Below are 24513 nucleotides of genomic sequence, written 5' to 3'. Positions count from 1 at the left end.
TGTAGCACAAGAACACTTTAAAATCACTGTACTTTGTGAAATCACTCATTAGTGTAAGAAATACTTTGAAATGACAGTACTTTCTGAACAAACTGTGCACAGCAGATGATGCACAGAGTAAGAAACACTTTGAAACTAATGCACTTTGTAAATAAACTGTATACAGCACCATACCCTTCCAAAATGGCTGTACTTTGCAAAATAACTCTGTACAGTCTAAGAAATACTTTGAAATGGCGACACTCTGCAAATAAATGTACACAGCACAAGAAACTTTTTTGAAATGGCTGTACTTTGACTGCACTTTGCAAATAACTGTACTTTGCACATAGCAAACTCTTTGAAGTAATTGCACTGTAATAAAGCACACACTCTACAAACACTTTGCACACTGCAAGATACTTCAGACAACTATAGTTATGCATTGAATGGCTTCAGTCAATGCAAAATAGTAGTTTGTTAGTTTGTGCCCAAACACAGTCTTTTACTAAAACACATGCAGTCGCCTTGCTTTTTAAGCTTATTTTAACCTTTTATTGTACCCATTTAACCTCTTATTATGCTCATTATAATTTTATTGTGCTCGTTTTACTTTAAACATGCTCGTTATGCAAACCAGAGGTAATTCTGAGCCCCATATAAATATTTCTGATAGTTTTAGCAAATATCATGGTTTCAAACACTTCTTTTAATTAATAATGCATTTTGTGCCTTACAAATGCTCTGTTTCATTTTCTTTGCAAAATAAATCATTTGTTTTGGTTACCTGAAGTTCGTTTCTGGCCCTTTTTGATCGTTTGAGCACTGTATCACCCAACCTGCTCAATATACCTTCACCGTCAACTCTGCACCTCATGGTTTAAAGAAGTGGCACTCTCAGTCCCAGTTTTGACACCATGTTGTTCGTCCAATCGGGATAAAACAGTCGAACAGTTGTGGGTTCAGTTCAAGCATCTTTATTACACACAAACACATCAGGACTGAGGCTTAGTAACTTAAACTTAAATAAACTTATAAACAGACTGACTACCACACTCATAAATGTTAATACTCTGGCTGTTCTCTCAAAATGGCACTGCTGCCTGCACATACTCAGTATTTATATGCACGTGCCTACATCTGGAAATGCTTCTCAAAGTTACACACATGCTCTGTTCTACATTAGCCATTTAGCTATCTAGTTATCTATCCTAGATAACTTAGACGTTAGGTAATTAGAACAAGTAGTGAGGTAGTTGCACTACCATCCAAAAAGCTTTGAAACAGTTTTGGCAATATGTCACTTCCTTTCAGTATCTGTAAGGTGCCCTTTACTGAAGCAAAACTGTCCACCAAAGCTTGCTCTTCTCCTCTGAGCATTGAGCAGGTTTCTACCCTTGTTTTTTATAACTAGTTGGAAGCTGTCAATAACACAAGATGTCCTTGTCAGATACATAACCTCATACATCAACTCAAGAAGTTTCCCTCCATCTGTGTAGCCAGGAACAGCAGAAGCACTGAAGCACTGAACAAAGTGTAAGTACCAATGAGCTATTGAGGCTGTACGTAGAACATAGTTATAACTGCATGAGTCTGTACGAGACTATGAGTCTAGACGAGGGAAAGGTGTACGAGACTATGAATCTAGATGAAGGAAAGGTGGTCCACACAGCCTACCTAGACCTTGCAAAGGCCTTCGACACCATTCCCCACTCAGGTATTATAGACAAGCTCACCAGCCTGAACATAAACCCCTACATCATGAGATGAGTTGCCAACTGGCTCATGGACAGAACCCACATGGTAAAAGTTGCAGGAGCTAGGTCTGACTCTTAACCGGTTACAAGTGGCGTTCCCCAGGGCTCAGTCCTAGGACCCCTCCTGTTCGGCATATACTTCTCAGAGATACAGGCAAGCACAGGAGGACTATGGCTGACCAAGTTAGCAGACGACTGCAAACTAGAGGCTATAACTGACTCTCCGGCTGACACAGACATCCTCCAAAAGAGTCTCACTGAGACAAATACTTAGTGTCAAAACCATGGCCTCAAGCTAAATGCCAAAAAGTGCATAGTCATTCCCTTTGGAAAAAACAAAGTACCCACAAACTACCACATAGGTAGTATCCCCCTAAATATGGAAGATGTAATAAGGGATCTGGGGAACCAAGTAGATAGTAACCTCTCCTTTGATAATCACATTGCCAAAGTGGTTAGAAAACCCTTCTATGTGGCCCACCTAATCACAAAAGGGTTTGCATACAGATCGAAAGAGGTCATTGGGCCCCTCTATGCATCACTCATCAGACCCATCATAGAGTACAATGCCCCATTTGGGATGTACCTTACAAGACACCTGCAACAACTGGAAAGACCAGAGAAGTACCTCACCAAGAGGATCACTGGCCTCAAGCAGATGCCCTATGCAGCTCGACTGAAGAAACTCCAGCTATACTCGGTTGCATACTGCCTACTCAGAGGTGATATCTGCCTGACATACAAGGCCATGTCCAACCCAGAACTGATGGACATGTTCCACCTAAAGAAAACCATATCCCTTCGAGCCACACGCTCCAGGGATCTAAACCTCACCATAACAATAAATAGGAGATGCTGGAGGGATAGATTCCTGTCCCAGAGATTCCCCCATGCTCTGGAACAAGATTCCAATCTACATTAGGCAGAGCTTCTCGCTAACCCTCTTCAAGAGAAAACTTGACGAGTGGATGGGAAACATAAAGTTTACCCCAGGGATCACTTCAATGGCTCTGCTGGACAGAGGCACAGGGAACTAATCTAAGGGGGCGGCGAAAGCCAACACATTCCGGCTAGGCTTATAAATGCCTTCGGGCAGATAGCCTAGTACCTACCTATGAACCTATGAACGTATGTATGCTTATACTTATAGTATGTAGATTTATTAGACAACTTAGGAAGGTAAGAGTGCAGGCTTTTAAGACTGCTACGTTATTATCTGAAACAGTATAATAAGAAAAATGAAATAGCTCAGTAATATATGCTTGCAAAATACAAGTGCAGTGACACTGTTTTTTCTAGTCTGTGGTTACTGAATAGATGTGATTGTATTGTACGGCTTTGCTCTAACTGTGATACAAGTGCAGTGACACTGTTTATTCTGGTCTGCAGTTACTGAATAGATGTGTTTGTATTGAAGGGCCTTGCTCTAACTGTGTCATGCTGCTATGCTGAGTTTATGTCCTGGCACACTGAATGAGACTGTTGACATACTTGGTAGCATGAATGAGACAAGTCAGTGATATTCTTAATTGATCAAAAAAAATCAAAAAGACGAGATGCCACCACAGAGAAGATTTATGTGGTGGCATCTCATCTTTTTGATTTTGATTTAACGAGCTGCCTCTGGCAACCCTAAGGAATTTGTTTTATTATATTCTTAATTGGTGGAAGGACTGATAGCAGATATTGTTATGCTGTGTGAAGGGTGAGCAATTTTCAGTTAGACTAGGAGGATGCAGGCTGCAGGTTTCAGTTGCTGTCTGGTCTGGTGCAGCATTTTGTGAGCTTGAACTGCTGCTAGGATAGATAAAGGGACAAATGGTACTCATTTTGTCATTTTGTAAAGAAGTCCACATCAGTATCAGCAGAGTGTTTGTCTCACTTCAGCTTTGGTCTGAACCTCATTTCTCTTTGTCTTTCAAGCACCATCTTTTGTCCCCATTTTATGTACTACCTGTCCAGCATTAATAAAACAGAATCTCTTTCCTTCTGGCTTGCTTTAGATACATCCCTCTTAAGCAAAACATGGACATGAACATGGATGGCCTATCTTATTATGCTGAAATGGTATAGTCACACATGACACACAGCTCCCACTGGGGGCACTATGTCTCTACACATGCAAACTGAGAATGTTCCTCTTTTTGGGGAGCCTTAGAAATTTAATGAGTTTATCAATGTGCATTATAAGATGTCTACACATTTTGTGAAAAAGCCAACTCTATATATATATATATATATATATATATATATATATATATATATAGATCTATAGATCTATAGATCTATATATAGATATCAATATATAGACAGCTATATATACAGATATATATATATATATATATATATATATATATATATATATATTTAATATATATTTAATATATATATATATATATATATATATATATATATATATATATATATATATATATATATATATATATATATATATATATATATATAGGTCTATGTTACATACCTGAAATATCACATAACTGAAGACCATATAACCAAGTCAAAAATGCTGAAACTCAAAATAAATGAATGACCACAAAGCCAAAATGTTTTCCAGGGTAAGTACTCACTTGGCCAATGGGCCAACAAGGGGAGATTTACCTTTTCCCTGCTGTAGTGCAATCCCAGAGTTGATATATTTAGTTAGGTGTGTGTTTGGTGGTGTAGCCCCACATATTGGTGGGTATGGGGGTGTAGCCCCCCCACCTGGGTAGGTTGTAGATGGTGCAGTGTGGTCTCCGTGAGTTTTTGGCCCAGTGGTTACTTACCCTGAGAAATATTTCAGCTTTGTGATTGTTCATTTATTTGAAGTTTCGGTGTTCTTGGCTTGGTTATACAGTGTTCAGTTATGTGGTATTTCGGGTATGTGAAGTATACCCATATATATATATATATATATATATATATATATATATATATATATATATATATATATGTATATATATATATATATGAATATAAACACATGTTGACATTTGCCTATCTATAGTTTACACATGCAACCAAATTATTAATTTTCCTAATGCCAGACATCAAGATACACGGCTTAATAAACATAAGCCAACTTCTCTACTGTGAATCCTGCTGAACTCTTCATCCTAAATTCCATACAATGTCTGTCCCAAACCTCCTAAACTCTTTTACAGCTATACTTAATAAACCCTGTCCTCTTGGGCTTTGTATAACAGCTTTTACTAGAACTGCCTGTGGAGCACAACTCATCAAAAAGTTCCAGATACATGTGTCACTTATTACTTGCTTCCAACAAACAATTATTGCTCTATAATTCATTCTGTTCAAAACCTCCTACCCAGTTACAATACTTTAAAAAGGTGCTCAAAAACACTCCTTCCTTTTTCCTTTTGTACTTCACAATTTTTAGTTGTTTGCCATAACTGAGAAATAATAATTTATCTGTCAGAACTTCATCTTCCCTAATATTCCTTAGAACAAATAAATGCAGACTTGTACAATCATCACCCCTCACCCCCTTTCATTTCTTCTAAACAGAATACTTCTTTTAATATGATTTAGCTTATTGTACTAAACTACTAAAATTATTCTCATCTACCTTACCTACAGTAATCCCAACAAATCAGATTTAGTCAAATAAATCTTAAATGACACGTCAAAAGCCTTCTATAAACAGTTTCCATCATCCTACTAAAAATCAGTTACTTCCTGAGGAATCACTTCATGACCACCACAGTGAGTATCAAAACACCTAAATATGACCTTCTGAAAAAGGGTTAAAACTTGTTTTTAACCCTGGTACCCTTACTCTTCTCTAATCAGACTTTCTCCCACCTCACCAATGTGTCTTGTAATCTTGACATCCTACACTAGGTTATCTACATAACCTAATTTGCACAGAACCCCCCCCCCCCATACCAGTTCTCACATTCAGTCCCCATAGCCTTCTTATCCCTTACTGCTTTATTAATAACTAAACTAAATGCAGTAGGACTAAGGTGACTTCCCTGCCTAGCTCTCGTAGTTATAAACCTCACTTCACTCAGCCACATTTACCAAATGTTTCTCATACGTCACCATGTTGCTTCCCCTTTCTAACATCTTGCACAGTCTCTATTATGTATCCAAAATAAATTCCAAAAACGTGAAGAGAGAAACTCCTGTTTTAACAATTTATCCACTACTAATGTGACTCAGAAGTGGAAAATGTTTAGGACTGGAATTGCCAGAAGCTTCTGTTTACTATGCCCCCCCCCCCTCTTTTTCTCGATAAATGTAACATACAGAAACATACTTTCCTTTTTTCAGAAACCATTCTTCCACACATATTAAAATTATTGAATTAATGAGAATTGTACGACTGGTACAAAGCTAATCATGTGAATCCCATTCTGTTGTGGTGGGGTCTGTAAAATGATAATACTCTAAAATTGCTAAATCTCCTACTATGAGATGTACCATCCTTTATTAAAAATTACTGTAGGAAGTCTACCACTGCATGTGGTTGGGGGAGGCACCCCCCCCCCCCCAGAAAGCATTTTTTTAACTGTAATTTCATTGGAAATGTCCATTCTGACATCTGCCTGGCTATTTTAGGTTTCATTTGTCTCGTCATAGGAAGACATCCTATACCACATAAGATGCAAGAGAATCTGTTGTACCTAGAATGAACAAGTGAGCCACGATGGAATACTGTGAAACTTCACATCTTGGCATTGTGATTGTTCATGAATCCATGTTACATAACTGCCATCATCTTAGCACTAAAAGTCAACAGTGTACATTGTTGACTTTTTCTTTATCTCCCAGTTATAAATCTCAAATATTGTTTTGAAACATTGGTTGAATTATTTTTACTTGCATTAAGTCACAAGTACACCATGCAGCAGAGAATGATTGTATTGTTTCCAATTATTTGCTCAGATTCAAACAAGTATTTATCTTTAAGTTGAATATTATCCCCTACCCCATCAAGTGAGGTGCAGCCCAAATTCAGAGTGGCAACCTAGAATGAATAATACCTAAGTATACAGGTACATGTAGTGGGTGCAGCCCCTATATGTGACACTGTTAAAGCTATGTGCTAAAATGGCTGCAGCATTTGTAAATGCTGAACAAATTCCAGAGCAGAAGTTAAAGTCTTATAATGAAAATTGCTAAATGTTTCTGCTTAATTTTACCTTAACTAGTCTAAATGTTCCTTAAATGACACCAGGCCACTTGAAATTAAAGACAATATTCTATGTGGACAAAGTTAGCAAACTTTTTTAAACCTATCTGTCAGACAAGGAATGTAAGTTAACTGCTCTACCTCCTACAAAGGTGAAAGGAAACAACTCTTTTCCTGCCTTTTCATACATTTTGATTTTTCTTATACTCAAAGAATGAACCTGTTTGCATGGTATTCTAAAAGCTGCATGAATGTTAAGGGCATGAATAATGGCATAAGATGAAAATGTGAGTTTATGAATTACATCACTGTAGTCAGAGATTGCCCAAAATGGGAGTTGATTCATTTTGTTTGATTTTTTCAGGTACTTTTTCATTTTTGACTAAAGTATGTTTTTACATTAAAAAGACTGGGAATGCAGTTCTAGTGGCAGTTGAAAGGTGGCTGAATCTATACGAGTTGGGATAAAAAGAGGGAGGCTTAAAGTGAAAGTCCCCTCTTGTTTCTCTAACTCAGACAGACCAGGTTTCATTTCCACTGCCTTCTAAAGAAGCAGGCACTTAGAAATGTAATTTTCCCTATAAAATTTCTCCTGTAACTTACCCAGAATTCAGTTGTGCAAAGAGCAAATTGAATGCTGAGTAACACTGCTATACAAACTCAGTCATACCTAGTCTAGCTGTAATTTCTACACTCACAGTGCCAAAGTAAACCCCTACTGTACCACCTTCTCGTAGTTCACTTAAAAAACCTGGCACAATGGATGAGCACTTTCCCAATTTCTCCTCTGCCAGATTGGTAGACATGGACATCCTACATTGTAGGAATTGTAAACTAATTCTTAGAGAAGCATACATTATGTGAGAGATGTAATTACATAATCTCACTGGAGAAAAGACTCTCACACAAAAGCACTCAAAATTAAAATCAGGTTGTCCAGAATGTAAGCATTGCACCCACCACATATAGTACTGATCCAACACATGGACCAACATACACTAAGACACTAAAAAGCAACCTTCCTAAACCCCAAAGACCTCCTAGCCATTCATCCTACAAAACAAATCCTCTGCAACTCTAAAAGCATGCCACCAAATCATCACCCGGCACTACACATACAGCCACATGTTTTGGAGCCTCAACTATAAAGCCCTTAAGGCAAGCCAGCACCCTTCCCAATATTTTAATCATAAGAGACAACATTGTGAGATATACAGCTGTCCTGATCTCCAGACTGAATAAGGAGAAAATTTGATTCAGTTGTATAACAGAGGCCAAGGTCCACCAAGTCAAGTGTGTGGGTCCACCAAATCACCCACACACTCAAGTCATTAGACCACAACTGTAAGTCTGATTCAATCGTAGTCCATATGAATGTAAATGACCTGAGATATACCTCCCTGGATTATATGAAGAGAGATTATGGAGCTCTCAGCTTGTGTCCCAAGCTGATATGTGCATAGCATTGAGCAGTATTCTATCTTCTCAAAGGCTAATGCCACAGTGTGGACAAAAGATGATCGACTTCAATAATTGGATTCGTTTATGGTTTAATTCCAAGTGGGTACAATATTACTGAGCATGGCAGAATGCGATCAACAGACCACATTTTTCTTGAAAAGGGTGATCTGCACCTGTCCCCTCTAGGCTTTTGAATATAGGCTAAAATATTGCCCTCCCATATAGTGCCTTTTTAGGCAATGGCAAACTGACCAGAAAGGCTCATCCAGACTCTGCTACACTTTGCTGTGAAGGAAAGATTAGTTTGCTTTTATTTGTTGTATTTTCTATTACTTTATTGCCTTTTTATATTTTGAATACTGTGGTTTGTTTTCTTTACCTTGTGTTTTAATTGCATTCTGCTTTAACTGCATATTTAAACTTCAAAAGAGACCACAGGTTTGTCTCTTCTGAGTCAGGCAGAAATTAGAACTGATCAATTAAGGACTCGTTCATAAGATAGAAGAGGTCACTTAAGGTTAATCATTTGTGAACTGAGGGGGTGGAGCTAGGAACTAAACCTTCTATTTAAGAGGTAAAATAAAACATTTCAGAGCTTTACCAGAAAGGCTCATCCAGACTCTACTATACTTTGCTGTGAAGGAAAGGTTAGTTTGCTTTTATTTGTTCTATTTTATATTACTTTATTGCCTTTTTATATTTTGAATACTGTGGTTTATTTTCTTTACCTTGTGTTTTACTTGCATTCTGCTTTAACTGCATATTAAAACTTCAAAAGAGACCACAGATCTGTCTCTTCTGAGTCAGGCAGAAATTAGAACTGATCTATTAAGGACTCATTCATAAGATAGAAGAGGTCACTTAAGGTTAATCATTTGTGAACTGAGGGGGTGGAGCTAGGAACTAAACCTGTATTTAAGGAGTAAAATAAAACATTTCAGAGCTTTATCAAAAAGGCTCATCCAGACTCTGCTACACTTTGCTGTGAAGGAAAGGTTAGTTTGCTTTTATTTGTTCTATTTTGCATTACTTTATTGCCTTTTTATATTTTGAATAATGTGTTTGTTTTCTTTACTTGCATTCTGCTTTAACTGCATATTAAAACTTCAAAAGAGACCACAGCTCTGTCTCTTCTGAGTCAGGCAGAACATTTTTTCACACCCTCCCACCCAGTTACAGTTGGCTTGTTAAATACCACTGTCTTTCTATTTGCCTGCCTCTTATGTTAATCTGACCATATATATCATTTCATCTCTGCTTCCACTGGCTTGTGTGAGTAATCACAAAGTCATCATTTTTGAAATCCCTCCCCTTCAACTATTTAAATTTATTGGCCATCCTACTGTATTCCATAGTAACAGAATACAAAAGTGACCACCCCTTTCAATCCATCTTGCTGTTTTAAAAATAGTAACTTTCCACTAAACATTAACTTTTTAAACAGATAAAACTTAAGTTACCTACTTTCACATCTAACTTCTCTAGTGCACACTGCAGTGTGCATTTTTTTCATCTTACCTTTAAGCATCCCTGTGACTAGCACTTGCTCTAATACCTGCTGGAAAGCACTAGGAAGCCTTAGACTGATACAAGCACTCAACTCTCCTTGTTAATAAGGTGAAATTAATCATAGACAATAAACAGCCTATAATTGCAAAGTACCATGCTAAGGTAAGGGAAAACAGCTCCTGTACTTTACAAAAAAAAAAAAAGCACCAAACCAGGCATGTCCAAGGGTCAGCTTCCGGTGATTTCTCCTGTCCACCTGGTGAATCTGGGTATACTGGGGCAATGCAGCAATTGCCTCATGTACATAGGCAACCCTCTCCTCCTACCACCCAACACTACAACCTGTGAGAGATGGACTTACATAGCCAAAATGGAAGCAAAGCGCTCTCCACCCAAGATTGTGCTAGACAGTCAAGAGGAGAAGGTTAACACCCACACTACACCTCAAGCAACACATAGCCCTTCTAAACCTACACCACCAACACCCACATATAGCAACACTAAATCCACATTTGCAGAGGCCCTTAACTGTAACCTGCCCAAGCAACAAGGACCTCTGAAGCTGAAATGCAAACAAACACCAATCACAACCAAAGTGTCACATAGCTCACATCACCAGTGTGCCACCCAGCAACAGCCCCTAAGGCAAGACAACATACCTAACACTTTAGTCATAGGTGACTCTATAGTCTGGCACACTGATGTCCCACTCAGCAGGTTGAACAAGGAGAAAATTACAGTCAGCTTCCTGTCGGGTGCCAGGATCCACCACATAATGCATGCACTCAAGTCACTCCTCAACAAGTACAAATATGACTCTGTCATTGTCCATGTTGGAGTGAATGACTTGAGATGTACCTCCCTAGACTACATGAAAAGAGAAATGGAAGAGCTCTTGGATCATGTGGCCCAGGCAGGTATGACCCTAGCCCTGAGTAGCATCCTGCCTTCGCCCAGAATGATACCACAATATAAGGACAAAATGATTGACTTCAACAATTGGCTAAGTTTCTGGTGACATTCAGGGGGATCCAGTATCTGTCTGCCTGAGACCACATGATCGACAGACCACGATGCTTTGCCAGAGATGGTCTGCACCTGTCACCCCTGGGATTCAGGTTACTGGCTAAGGCTCTTGCCACCCCTATAGTGCCTTTTTAGGCAAAGTTCAAAGGACAAAACCACCACTATAACAGGTACAAGCATTCAAAATCTGAAGGTAATGCTACTCAATGCTAGAGGTCTAAACCTCAAAATGCACTCTCTCGAGGCACTCCTAAAAATGGAGAACATCGATACCTGTGCAGTAACTGAAACCTGGTTCAAGGCTCCAGAGAGCAACCCTGCAATACCAGGCTACAACTCTTATCACACTGTTTGACCACCAAACCAGGACCGAAACATTAAATGTGGAGGAGTGTCAATATTCACCAAGGATATTCACACCACCAGGCTAGTCGCCTAACACAATACGTCTGAAATTCTCTAGGTACAACTAACACTAGGTAAGACTGCAATCCAAATTGTAGCTTGCTACAGATCCCCCACCATGCCCCAAGACTCTCACTACACCTTTCTAAACATACTGGAAAATATTAAGATAGAACCAAATACCCTAATACTGGGTGATTTTAACTACCCTGCCATTAACTGGGAAAACTGCTTGTGTACCAACACCTTTGCCCAACGGTTCTTGGAATTCATAAATTCCAACAACCTGGATCAACTAATCCATAGTCCCACCAGGGGCTTCAATATCCTAGACCTGGTCATTACCAACATGGGAAATCGATGCTCCACACCTATGGTCACCCCCTCGTTAGTCGGGTCTGACCATAAGCTAATCACCCTTAACATCCACATCCCACCCCCACCCCCCAGTAAGGAAACCTCCATAAAAAACTTCTCCAAAGCCAACTTCATGCTACTCAAGTCAGAAGTGACAAACTTCATGACACCCATGCAGACGGGAACTGAAAGTTCAACAGCTGAATCCTACACTAAGGCACTGTATGAGCACATCCACTCATGCATGAATCGTGCCATCCCAAATAGAACCAAGATGCTCTCATCCAAAAAAAGGAAGCCAATCTGGTGGTCCCCTGCCATAAACAAACTTTACAACAAAAGGAAGAAACTGTTGCAGAAAAGAGGAAAATCCCAGGATGCAAAAAACTCCCTTACCAGCCTCAGTAAGAAACTGAGATCCCTCATAAAATCCTCCAAATCTAGTTACGAAAATAAAATTGCCAAAGATTCCAAAGACAACCACAAGGCATTTTATAACTATGTGAAGAATCTAAATGGCAATGCTCAGATCTGCTCTGAGCTAAAACAGAATGGCATTAAATATACTGATCCCAAGGATATTGCCAATATCCTGGCAGATCGATTCAGTGCCAACTTCACCCCCTCTCACCCCCTAAATACCCCATCTCAATACCGGAAGATTGCCACATTTTGGTAATAACGGTCACACAGGTAAAAAATGCACTCTCCAATGCTAAGAATACAGCATCCATGGGACCAGATGACATCCTGGGCTGTGTACTACATGAACTACAATATGAACTGGCACCTCACCTAAGTGTCATGTTTAATCATAGCCTCGCCTCAGGTTTCATGCCCACTGAGTGGCACAGAGCTACAGTTATCCCACTCCACAAGGGGGATACACCTTAGATCCTGGAAATTACCATCCCATCAGTCTGACAAGCCTTATCTGCAAGGACATGGAGCGTATTATCATGGAATGTATAAACAAAGACATTGGCAACCTTCAAACACTGGATTCCACCCAGTTTGGGTTCGTGAAGGGACGATCTTACCTCCTGAATCTGATTGACTTCTTTGAATCAGTCTCCAGAGCCATGGACAAGGGTATGGTAGTTCACACAGCCTATCTAGACCTTGCCAAGGCCTTTGACACCATCCCCCACTCTGGAATTATAAATAAACTTACTAAGCTGGGCATTAATCCCTACATCACCCAATGGGTTGCTAACTGTGTTACTGATAGAACCCACACTGTAAAAGTAGCAGACTCCAAATCCAGCTCCAGACAAGTGACAAGTGGAGTGCCTCAAGGTTCAGTCCTGGGACCGCTCTTGTTTGGCATCTACTTCTCTGAAGTACAGGCCAGCACTAAGGGACTCTGGCTAACAAAGTTCGCAGATGACTGCAAACTGGGAGCCATTATTGAATCCCCAAATGATGTGGATACTCTACAAAAGGGCCTTACAGAAACAGATGCTTGCTATGGGCTCAAGCTCATTGCCAAGAAATGTATATTTATCCCCTTTGGGAAAAAACATATACCCATGAATTACCATATAGGTGGCAGTACACTAAACACCGAAAGTGTGATAAGAGACTTAGGGACACAGGTGGACAGTGGTCTCACCTTCAATAACCACATTGCCAGAACAGTCAGGAAATCTTTCTATGTGGCACACCTCATCACTAAGGGCTTTTCATCCAGAATAAAGGAGGTCATTGTCCCACTGAACTCATCCCTCATTAGACCCATTATAGAATACAATGCCCTGTTTGGTATGTACCTCTCAAGACATCTGCAACAACTGGAAAGGTCGCAGAAATACCTCACTAAAAGAATCACAGGCCTAAAAACATATACCCATGAATTACCATATAGGTGGCAGTACACTAAACACCGAAAGTGTGATAAGAGACTTAGGGACACAGGTGGACAGTGGTCTCACCTTCAATAACCACATTGCCAGAACAGTCAGGAAATCTTTCTATGTGGCACACCTCATCACTAAGGGCTTTTCATCCAGAATAAAGGAGGTCATTGTCCCACTGAACTCATCCCTCATTAGACCCATTATAGAATACAATGCCCTGTTTGGTATGTACCTCTCAAGACATCTGCAACAACTGGAAAGGTCGCAGAAATACCTCACTAAAAGAATCACAGGCCTAAAGCAGATGCCCTACACTGACCACCTTAAAAAACTCCAGCTATACTCTGTCGCATATTGTCTACTCAGAGGCGATCTCTGCCTAACATACAAGGCCATGTCAAACCCAGAGCTGTTGGACATGCTACACTTAAAGAAATCCCAATCCCTCAGAGCCACACGCTCCAGGGATCTAAACATTTTCATCACAATAAACAAAACATGCTGGTGGGATAGGTTCCTGACCCAGAGACTCCCCAGACTCTGGAATAGATAGCCCATACATGTCAAGCAGAGTGCCTCTTTGGCCCTCTTCAAAAGGAACCTTGACGATTGGATGGGTGGGAGAAAGGAAATTCACCCCAGAGATCATGTCAGTCACCCTGGTAGACAGGGGTCCAGGGAAGTAAATAGTGTGGGAAGAAATAGCCAGGGAATTGTTATGGCTAGGCATGTATAGGTCCTAGGGCTGATAGCCTAGTACCAACCTATGAACCATAAACCTATGATGAACCTTCTGACATAGCAAAACTAACCCAAGGGAATCTAAAGTTGTTACTGCTCAATGCCAGGACCTTAAACAAGAAACTGTACTCTCAACAGGCTGTCCATACCTTGGAGAATGTGGACATCTGTGCAGTTACTGAGATGTTGGCTTTGTGCGAAGCCTACATGGAGTTTACATTCTTGTGTGGTGAGCAGCAGTGGTAATTACATATTCATGCTGCTCACCACGTTTAATGTAAACAAGCATGTTTTTTATGGCTGGCAACAGTGTTGCTGGCCAGAAAACCATATAAAACAACAGGAATAGTAAACCTGTTTACAGTATAGCAGTCTAGGTTAGCGGGATTACATGGAATGCCACAGTGATTACCAGTAATGGGTATGATCCAAACACAGTACAGGACAGAGTATAAAGTGCAGAGTATTATGAAATCCCATTCCATCCATTCTGTACAAAAGTTGTGTAAATGATCTGTAAGGGTACATGGACTGCCACATAAAATAAACAGTCAGGGGAAGTGTGTGCATTGAATATGTACACACAGATGAATTCTAGGAATGAACACAGGGAAAGAGGACAGGTGAAACATCATAATATACAGCAGATGAGGGCATGCAAATGGAAAGCAGCTGTAGCAGGAACACTAATCATATATCAACATGGTACTGTACGGACATCACAGTAAAATTGTATATTATGTGACTGTTCAGACAAGGTGACATAACAATGGAGAAGATGTCTTTCAGAGCTAAGCATCCTGACATGAACAATGGAGACAACATCTAGCAGGGATGATATATACAATTGGTGTTGGGTGCATATTGTGAAGCTGTGCAAACTGATTTGCCTGAATATTAGTGTAATGTCAGCAGTATTTAAAAATCTGAATGCGTATTGTCATTCTTAAGATGTGCATGTTATATAACATTACATTTGTTTTTAATTTAATGAGTGTAGTTGATATATTTGTGAACAAGTACTGAAAGACCAGGGGTGCAGAGCATGAGTGGAGGTAACACATGGCTGCATGTGACATTTCCTTAGATAGGGCTTTCGTTTTTTATATTTCCACATGTTGTTTTAATGCATGAAGACTAAATGGACACTAAACAAAAGTAATACATGCTATTATTTACTTTACATAGAGCAACAGCGAGCAGCAGGTTTGTGTGATGGTTGTCAAAGTGTTTGCGCATGCGAGATACACATTTCTACTGCTTTCCTGTCTGAGTGGTTAAGCAGTGCACAGACACAAACCTCATTGCTAAAATTCTGAGAGTTCTTACTACTGAGGGTATGAAACACACCTGTTGCTTAACTGACTATGTGGCAGCAGGTGTAAATGCATTGACACATTCCTTTTTGAGCCCAGATAATATAGGGTTCGAATCCAGGTGTATGTAATACATTTAAATAGGTTTGATAAAGTGATGCAGTTTTACTTTACTCTGTCTTCACTGTGTGCTACTGTATTTTGACATAGTGCAGTGTGTTTAAGCGGCATTGCACAGGGGCATCTGCACCACAAAGGACCCTTTCACCATCACCTGGCATTGGTGCACAATGCCAAACTCCGTGCAAACACAGAGGCCAAAAAGTGTATGGCTCTATTGGTTTTCTTGGTACTTGTGTGTGTTGTGTGTGATTCTATTTTTTTACCAGATTATAGGTACTAAAATGGGGTAAAAAGGAAAGTGGTGAAATGGGGACAAGCAGGAGGAAGAACAAAGGGAAAGCAATATAGGAATGTGCAGGAGGGAGGTAGGAAAGAACCATAACTATCCATTTCTTTAAAAGTGCAAACTGAAAATATGTACAGAATATTAGCTGAATTTGGACTGTCACCTCCACAAAGAGGGGTAACAACACCACAATCTTATTGTATAGCCAATTGAATTGAATCAAATGTATCAATAAGCAAGTGTGCGAAATGAAGAGCTATGTATGGGAAGATATATATATATTTGTTTTGTGGGACAGGTGCCCATTTTTGTTTTTTTACTTCAGTAAGAGAGGAATGCTGGGTAAGGGACATTAGTATTTCTGGCTCAGGTAAGTTGGGTAGGTGAGGAAGCAAATACAAATAAACAGGACAAACAAGACCAGACACACAGGAATGGTGAAGGAAACAAAAGGTGGGGGGACACCATGACTGGGGTGAGGGAGGGGACAGCTCAAGGTCATGCCCCTCAAACATGGAGACAGTGAGAATCTTGTCCTCACCTGCAGGACTGTCATCACTGTCCCCTTACTCTGTTAGCTACTGGAGTGCTTGATATCTTCTCCTCTTATGGACCATGAGGGAGAACAGCCTCTCCATCCAGTATAGGTGTATACCAATGGTACTGTGTATGACTCTGCACACTGACCCTGGCATCTCCTGCTGGATAATGAAATCCCCAACTCTGCCAGTACTCCTGGAGGGTACCATAGCACCAGCTGCCAGGGTAGTGCTACCTGAGGGTGCAGGTAGTGCAGGGGCAGCAAAGACAGTACTGCCAGGTTGGGTCTCAGATGTGCTGGACATCAGTGCTGGAACTGGTGGAGCAGAGGCAGGCTGACCCATTGGGGTTGGCCTACCTCACTGTGCTGTAAAGCATTTAGTGATTTGTTACAGAAGAATGACATGGAGAAATTTTGATGACACATAATAGAAAATAAAAAAAAGAAATAAGGATTGGGGTGAAAGAAAAAAAGAGAGATAAAATTAGTACCATCATATGTGACATACAATGCATTATCACAATTATACAACTATTTTATCTTAACTATTATATTTAAGTATATGTCCTAACAACTACAAACTATAATTATGGATTGGTCAGTGTAATCCTTGCAATGTGCATATATTGCACATATGCTTGGTCCACTTATACAGATTACAGTTAACAGCATGGCATTTATGCCACTTGTATAGAGTTTAATTTATATAATGTTATCAAAGAAATGCAGTATCGTATAGTTACTACCCGTGGTATTTGAACCCACAACCTCTTACTACAGTCTTACACTTGACTCCTAAAGTTGGTCTGTGCTCCAGACTTATGCATGCATGCTTGCTTTTATAGTTAGGATATGCATGCTCACCTTGCTACTACTGTATAGAAAACAAAAAAGCTCTCTTTAACTTTTAAATCTATAATAATACTTCTCTTATGCTGCATACATACCACTTGCTTCCCTCAGTCTCTCCAAATGATCACCACGAGCCTGCCTATTCCACTCAATTTCAGGATAAGCTATGAAAAGAAAATAACAGTATGCATACCAGTCTTGCCTATATTTAGCTTTCTTTGTATTATAAATTATCATTATTAGCATACTTACATAGCTGTGGAATGTCACTAGTCTGAAACTCATCCAAACACTGGTTCAGCATATCCCTCTTGGGCATTTTTAGGTCATTGAAATGGTGCTTAACCTGCTCTTCAGTGCATGGGATGCCAGACGCACTGGATACAGCCTTGGCCCAACTATTCCAAGCCTCAGACTTGTACTGGGAGACGGAATAGTCCCCTTGCAGAAGCCTTTGGCTGTGACACTTTACCAAGAGTTCAGTAAATATTCTGGTCTCCTGTACACCCACCTTTGTGCCTTAAATCGGGCATCTTCCCCATTAACACCAAACATGTCTAATCCCAAAAGTAGAGCAATGGCAAATGATTTCCTGCCATTTCCTGTTATCACATTTAATGGTAATGCACACACCCAATAAATGATGTCAACCACATTTCTGCTGTGTTAAGCAGATAACAACAGTGCCAATCAGGGAGGAAACCAATTTTTGAAACTGGAAGGTTAATCTGATACTTGGCATTACTTTGATGGGTGTTTGCTGCTGTAACTGTCAGGGAATTTAACTTTGCAGACATGCACAGGGACCTGACACATTTTTGGTTTGGCTTTATACATTGATAAAATTGATTATTATAGTCTGGGATTCAAATCTATGCATAAGGGACAAAACATCTTCTTTCACAGTGGTGATTTTCTGTCTTTGCCACAGAAGAAGTGATTCTCAGACATAGTCATGAATCATTCATAAATACAGATGACAGTTTCAGGTGTTAACTATGAATGTGTGTGGCCTGACAAAGTCCTTCTATATTGATTCATTTGCTCATGTGTCTTATTTAAGTGTGAAAGCCATCCAAGTCCAGATAGCATAACTATACTTACATAAACATAGTAGACAATATAGCCTCAGTCATGCATCTGAAAATGCAGTAAGAGTGCCTTATCCCTTATAAATATAATTAATAACAGCTCCACTATTTATGATTAAGTCTAAAGTGTTATAAGTGAGACTGAATATAATGTGAAATGGAACAACAGTAAACATGTCTCCAATTTACTGTATTAGAACCCAGGACCATGTGTATAGCCGCCCTACACTTACACCTTTTGCCACAAGAATGCTGAAATAACACTTGTATAGTTTCATGTTCATTATTATAAACTGGACCATCACAACAGTAAAAATATGTTGCACTTCCTGTATTACACCCCAGGACTATCTGTGTTACAACCCTACACTTACATCTGCAGCCACAGGAATAGTTAAATGACAGCTGCATAATTCCCTATTCATTCTTAAGTTCTGTGTGTTACCTGCCATGCAACACCACTTAGCGTATTTGTGCAGTACCCAAGAAAAGTAATAGAATGTACCTGTTTAAACTGTTGACTGTCTGCATCCTGTCTGCAGGTGTTTGATAGCTGAAGGTGCTGGGGAAGCATGCTAACTGATGCACAATGTTGCGTAATGGCATTGCACGATGGAAAGCAAAAACTGCAACAGTGCAGCCTTATTGAACTTTACACTGTCTACAGCCTGCCTGCAGGTGTTCTGTCTGCTTTCTGTGTGGGCAGCTAATCCAGATTTATGCACTGCTAAGCATCGCACAAATGATATAAGCACAGCTAAACCTGACATTCATTGTCTTTCTCCATTTGCCTTGTTTGCACTAAGCCATGCACCACACAAGCACCGACATTTAAAAAAATAAAGAAAAGGGAAAATTACTTGAAATGAAGAAAAGAAATCCATGAGTTAAACACTACAAAATGTATGCTGGTACACATTATATATATTTTACACAAGTTTGGATTTGAACTCTCACTCCAATGAACCTTCCAAACACAGTAAGGATGTCTTATCCCTCTTTGTTACACAGCTTTGCAGCAGAGAATTAAAATCATTGTGCATACAACCAACTGCAACATCATCCACAGAATTTATTTATTTTTTGTTAGACATTTGTTTACCAGGGTGGTCCGACTGGGCTAGTAGCTCATTTTTAGTGCAGGCCCAGGAAGAAAAGCTCCATATACAGAAACACAGTTTACTTTGATTATTTACCAATAGATTTTTTAGAAAGTGTACAAAGTAATCCATAGGTACAACATTTTCATAGTTTTATCATCTACTATACATCGATTCATCATTGGTAATACAGAAAAATATCACAACAGATACAGGTCTTTTATAACATTTACATTCAGTTAGCAGCTTGATTTCTTTTTGGTAAGAAAGATAATGACACAGTTATCCTACACTGATTTTATAATAGTACAGAACTAACAAAACATATGGAAGTTGTTTGTACATGTATTAATTTCAGATGTAGTGCACTGAGTGATCACACAACCATTTATGACTATTACTTGCACAAATGCAGGTCTGTCTTATCTCTCTGTGTTTGTTGCTCATCCTTGTCTTATCTAACCAGTGATGTGAGACATACAGTCTGTATCATTGCCCTTAAAATGGGTGAGGATACGAAAAGGCAATACAATTACACCCACTGGAGGAAGAGGAGTCTGAATTACTGCTGTGCTTTCTTTCTCTCTACCAGTAATCATTTACAATTGCAATCCATTAGCAACAAACACTAAGGGAATGCCTGCACTATGTTTACATCTGATACACGGAGGCAAGTATTTGCGATTCAGCAATTCTAATGAGTTCACTCCTCATTTGCATCTTCACTGTGCTCACAGTCCTGACTCTACACCATAAAAAGGAACTGTGTAGCTAGGGAACCTGAAGATAAGGAGACTTGTTTATGTGGATAACACAGAAGAAGGCATATGTCTCATCCTCTTAAGAGGCCACTGTGAAACACATACTCTAACAATATGTGACAAATAATCAAAATGTGGAACACCCTATTTTTGCATTGTGCAAAACATACCAATGCCATGGAGGATGGCAGAACATCTGTAAAATTCAATAAGACACTTCTCAGATCTAAAACCTTTATTTTATAATCTGCTATTCTAGCCTGCTATACTATTGAACAGCCAAGATCAAATTCCCAGTTCCTATCTTGCTGGACAACTGGACACACACCACTGGGGCCTATGGCCAGCATACATTGGCCAATAGGGGCACATACACCCCACCCACTGTTAGCATGAGTCCCTGGTGTAAATTGGAGAAGGCCAGGTCCTCAACCCATTTATCACTGGCACATACCCATGCCCATTTCATAACAGTCAACATGATCAAAACAATTAGAGCCATATTTTACACCATCAAGTGGCTAGCCCTGCCACTGCGCTCTGTCTGTGATCCGAGCTCTCCTACTGTGTACCAAACTAGACACCAAAGTAGCTGGTCTATACAATTCTTCCCCTTATAGGACACCATATTGAGTCTGTGGTGCTGCCCACAGCTCCTCAATTGCTCTGCCTGCATGTGGAAGGTGCCCTGAAGCTTTAGAAGCTGTCTATGTTACATCCTTGGCAGGCTATAACTCATACAGCTAATGCTACTGTAGCAGTGGTCAAAAGGATGAACAGCTGTTGAAATAGGAAATTTTTTTAAGTTGACTGGCCATGGAAATCTAGCTGTACCAACAAGACAACTTGCACTGGGTTCTAAATTTACAAATCAATGCAAAAAAACACATTTTAATGAGATTCTTATTCTAGACCTCTTTTCATGTTTGAAGAGTAGAGTTACAGTGGTAGTTTGCATTTACAGCAGCCAAAAGTAATAAACGTTATTTGTTAACCCTTTATATTCAAGTTTGTTTTAAAGTTTTAAGTCTGCAAGTGATGTTACACAGCTGAAAAAGTAAAAAAAGGAGAAGTTTATGTTAGTAAGAAAGTTATGGTAAAAGTTTGTTAGACAAGAGAGAGTAATGTAACATTATTCAAATAATTACATTTGTGCATTATTTTTTTCAGTTTTTCCCAAACATGATTCTTTATATACTGTATATTCTTGTAGAGGATTATACAGCTGACACACCACTGTTACTTCTTAAACTGTTTTATGAATCATACAATTGTGTATGATGTGAAAGAATAAATTCTTAAATTTTCCATGGATGGGTTGTTTTAACACTGGGAGCTCCATTAAAAGGTCTGATTACTGGGGAGGGCTGCCAGAGAGAGAGAGGGGCAAAAAGGGAGAAAAGTGAGCCACCACTCAGATATTCATAGTTCTCAACCTTCCATCTCCAAAAAGAGGAACACTAGTTTCATAATGTGGAACAAATGGGCATTACATTATGATTACTTGTACTCACAAAAGGCAGAACACAACTAAAGTAATTATACTTTGCAGTTAGAAAAAGTCTGCCAAATTAAAACAACACTTAAAAATAAAAAGGTGCAAGTTTACAAACACTTACACAGCACTTCCAATAATTAAAGCACTTGGGTAACAAAGAAAATCATCGCTGACAAAAGGGAAAAGTTGGGGCACTTGCACATACAACCCAAGTGCAGAATGTACTTATTGCCTACCATTTTACCGATTCCTTAGGGCTGGGCTGGCTATGTCACTCATGGAAGGAAAATACTAAATCTGCAACCAAGATATACTGCTCTCAAAGATCAGACTTCTACTACCTAAACTCTGCCTGTAGGCATGTCTTCCTTGGTCAGGACAACCTGGCATGTCTGCCACTACAAAAATGCTTTTAACAGGTGTTCAGTTTTTTTAGCATACCAAACAAAGTAGAAAGAGGTTGAGACCTATGATTCTGCCAACTCCTCGTGTTATATCTCACACTATAACACATGAAGACAACTAGAGTTACTTTGCTCATGAAGATCTGTGGCCAGTGTCATTGGCTCCCATCCTCCTGATATGTTCATGATTGGCTATAAATGCAGTATATGAGCCAATCAAAAACTGTAGAGCACAGCCAACTCTGTGTAATGTGGAAGGGCAGCAGAGAGATATGCATTGGTTTGTATACTGCGATGCCGATTGGCAGAAATTGTGGTACACAAACCAATCAGAAGGTGTGTAGCTTAGCCACAGCTGTTCAATGCAGAACAGCAGAACAGTGGCTTTGCTTGTGATTAAATGTGGAGCATTCTGCATAATCCAGAGCACTTGGATGCTCAGAAAGAAGGTATTACTTTGGGCTTTATCTGCACAGAAGACTACCACCTCAAGCAGTAGACCCATAATGAGCAGCCTACCCCAGGGATCAGTCTTGGGGCCTCTGCTATTCAGGATATACTTCTCTGAGGTGCAGGCCAAAACTAGTGGAATATGGCTGACCAAGTTTGCAGATGACTGCAAGCTGGGTGCGATCCTCAATTCCCCAAGTGTTGTGGACATCCTCTAAGGGGCTGTCACCCAAACAAATGACTGGTGCCAAAAACATGGCCTCAAGCTCAATGCCAAATAAATGCATTATCATCCCCTTTGGGGAAAGTGACATCCCCACATATTATAACATTAATAACAATGTCCTAAGTACACAATCAGTAGTGAGGGATTTGGGCACTCAGGTTGATAGCAACCTGACTTTTGACCACCATGTTCCTTCTGTTGAATGGAAAGCTTTCTACATGGCCCACCTCATAAGTAATGGTATCTCATCCAGGGACAAAGAGGTCATAACATCCTTCTATTCTTCCCTTATAAGACCAATTACAGAGTACAACTCCCCCTTCAGCATGTACCTCTCAAAGCATTCAGCAGCTGGAGAGACCACATAGGTTCCTCACCAGGAGAATCCAGGGCCTGAAACATCTACCCTATACAGATAGGCTAAAAGCCCTGATCCTCTACTCAGTTTCATACAGACTCCTCAGAAGTGACCTCTGTCTGGCATACATAGCAAACTCAGATCCTGTCTTGATGGGACTGCTGCATATCCGCAAGTCACGCTCCACTCAAGGAACCCATATGTGTGACCTCAACCTGGTCTGTGATATCAATAGGACTTGTTGGTGGGACAGATTTGTGTCCCAGAGACTCCACCATTTGTGAAATCGACTCCCTCTCCATGTCAAGCAGAGTACCTCATTATCCCTTTTTGAGTACAACCTGGATAACTGGATGGGAACCAGAAAATACACCCCTGGGATTCCACCTGTGTCCCTGCGGGACAGGGGCTTTAGGTGCTGACTTGTCAAAACATGGGCTAAACTCTTGGCTAGGCTTATAAGGGCTGCAGGGCCAATAGCCTAGTAACCTCCTATGATCCTATGATAACCTCCTATGATAACCTCCTATGATCTTAATAAGGTATACTTGCATTTTTCAGTAATGTCAGTAAGAAAAATCTGTTAATATATATCGCTGTATATCTATAAATATATATATATATATAGATAGATAGATATAGAAATATATATATATATATATATATATATATATATATATATATATATATATATACGCATTAGCAAAAGCTACATTTATCTGTATGCATTTCTTAGAAGTGTACTAATGACAGGGACATGTTTGTCAGGGCATTTCCCTTTCTGATGCACTGCCTTATTAACTGTCATCACAAGTGTTACAATTGTTTTTCTCTGTGCACTCGTCTGTTGTTATTTGCATAAAATGTAAATGTCCTACATTATCAATAATATAGGGTTGTTATCCTTCTAGGATGGAACATACACATCTCCAAGGCAGTGCTGGCCACAGGTAGATATGACTGCCAATAGCTTAGAGTGGAATGTTCTATGTTAAACGTGTACAAATTTTTCAGGGACAGTTTATTTGATAACACTTTTAGAATTTCACTGATGGTTTGTTAGCAAAATGTGTCATTTGCCTGTTGTTTTGGGAGTGGGGAGCAAAGTTGCATTTCTGTTTTGGCACAAACAAGAATGTTGCTATTGTTACTCTCCTTGTTTTGTATCCAGCCTTGCCTTGGTGTGATTGTAGTATGTTATAATTGCACAATTCCTATTTTTATACTTGAATATCTTGACTGTTTTATGTTT

This window comes from Protopterus annectens, chromosome 8.part1 (assembly GCF_019279795.1).
Source record: "Protopterus annectens isolate FY-2018-M chromosome 8.part1, PAN1.0, whole genome shotgun sequence".
NCBI classification, from domain to species: Eukaryota; Metazoa; Chordata; order Ceratodontiformes; family Protopteridae; genus Protopterus; species Protopterus annectens.
The sequence above is the reverse complement of the archived record's forward strand: the minus strand, read 5'-3'. Positions refer to the sequence as shown.